The sequence below is a fragment of the Nanorana parkeri genome, unplaced genomic scaffold (assembly GCF_000935625.1).
Source record: "Nanorana parkeri isolate BGI_ZX_2015 unplaced genomic scaffold, ASM93562v1 scaffold1531, whole genome shotgun sequence".
NCBI lineage: Eukaryota > Metazoa > Chordata > Amphibia > Anura > Dicroglossidae > Nanorana > Nanorana parkeri.
The window spans coordinates 96,326-98,331 of record NW_017307799.1 but is presented as its reverse complement, the minus strand read 5'-3'; the positions used below and the strand labels follow the sequence as shown (position 1 = coordinate 98,331).

At 40.0% G+C, this 2,006-nt stretch overlaps 1 protein-coding gene across 2 annotated transcripts in view; it reads left to right on the top strand.

Annotated features, from left to right (window-relative positions):
- Positions 1–1,279: 1,279 nt before the first annotated feature.
- IST1 (IST1, ESCRT-III associated factor) overlaps positions 1,280–2,006 on the top strand; it is an 11,838-nt gene continuing 11,111 nt past the window's right edge. The window contains exon 1 of one of the 2 annotated variants that reach the window (XM_018570424.1): positions 1,280–1,373. The gene's annotated coding sequence lies outside the window, so the exon portion shown is untranslated. The remainder of the gene's footprint in view (positions 1,374–2,006) is intronic. The other variant, XM_018570425.1, reaches the window with a different exon arrangement.

Sequence of the window (2,006 nt, the reverse complement as noted above, 5' to 3'; positions counted from 1 at the left end):
AAAATAAAAACAATTAAATAAATAAAAAGTAAAAAAAAAAATAAAATCAATAAACATCATACAAAATAAAGTAAAATATAATAAGATACATTAAAAATAAAAAAGTAGAAAATAATAAAGAAAATGTTTACATTTTTGAATATGTGCGTTTCTCTATTTTGCCTACGGCAGTGATGTTGAATGTTTTTTTAAGCACCAGTGCCCAAACTAAACCACAATACCAAACCTTTTTTTAGTGTTGGCACTTTGAGATAAATTGATGTTGCGTTGCAGTCTGGGCACTCGGGCTTAAAAATGTTAGTTATCACTGTCTCAGGTGGACATTTAGGGGCATATTTATAACCATTTTTTATGTACTGTAATATAATATTGCAATTTGGCCACTAGATGGAGCTGAGGAGTTTTCTATTTAGGTCAAATGCATGTAATGTAATATTCTACTCTGGCCACTAGATGGAGCTGAGGAGTTTTCTATTCAGGTCCAATGTACAATATGTAATGCAATATTCCAATTGGGCCACTAGATAGAATCGAGGAGCATTTTCTATTCAGTGCCAATGAATGCAGAGTACTAGTCCATTCTGGCCACTAGATGGAGCTGAGGAGAGTGTTCTATTCAGGTCCAATGGATATGTAAAACAGTAAAAATAAATCCAAAACAGTGAAATAAATGCACTATGCTCCTCAGCTCCATCTAGTGGCCATAATGCAGTATTACATGACATTACATTCGACGGGAAATTCATTTTTTTTAATGATGATCACTAGTGGTGTCCAACAATAAGGGTGTCTGTTAAGTCATAGACCCGCGTGCTCACCCTAAATAAATAGAAAAAAATGACAGAGGTTTTAACATGTCTCAGCTGTTTCCAGGCTGAAAATAAGACATACAAATGACATCATGAGACCATTCTACTTTGACAACCATGGCCAATTGAGCATCACAAACCGGGCATCTACAATCAGCAACAGGGCTCTCTGAAGGCTACGTGATAAAACTATAGGGGCTAAAGGGCCATAAACAGAAAACTAGAGAGGAGAGTAACTATGGAATCCCCGAGACTCTGCATCATTAAGTCACATAACAAACAAAACCCCATAAATAGAACGTGACACTCTCCTTTATTCCCACTTCCGCACATGTGACTCTCTACAAAGGTGAATGGGCTTTCACATGACGTGACGTCAGCCGCAGACACGCTCACTCTCCACCTATCAGCTTGTTGCTGCTCCCTTCTTTGGTCCCGCCTCTCGGCCGGCACATGACAGTGGTGTCAGCGGAGGGCGGGGCTACGACACAGCCAGGGGTGTCAGATAGGTAAGAGGGAGAAGCGCAGAGGCCCATCACCGGGAGACGAGAGACGGTCTGTACGGTGTGTGTATCTATATATCAATATTGTGAGTATATAACATGTTGTGCTCTATGTATGTATATAGTATGTTGTGTTATATGTATGTATGTCTACAGTGTGAGTGTATACAATGTTGTTAAATGGCTATAGTATGTTGTGTTATATGTATGTATACAGTGTGAGTGTATACAATATTGTGTGTGTGTGTGTGTATATATATATATATATATATATATATATATATATATATATATATTGTAGTAGATGTGTGGAGGCGTCTGCTATTCAAATCCCCTTCTACCAAATATTTCCTGCCCTCACTTTAGACAGCAGCTCCACTCACCATCGTTTCTCTGTTTCGGAGGTGAGAAAAGTTGTGTGCAGTGACGGGGACGCTTTAGGCGGAGTTGCTCTTTAATACAGAGGAGTTGTCATGGGGCCCTATTTCATATTTTGCATACGGCCCCTAGGAACCTACCTGAGCCCCTGATGGAATTTAGTGATAGTTTATAATGAACAGAGAACAGGTGTTCCCACTGGAAGGATTCCCCTCACTTCCTGTTTACATGACAGCTGTATCATTTTGGATTTCCTGTTTGGATAACAGCGGTCCCCGGGATGAGGTGGGGGGGGGGGGGAGAGAGGGGTGCAGGC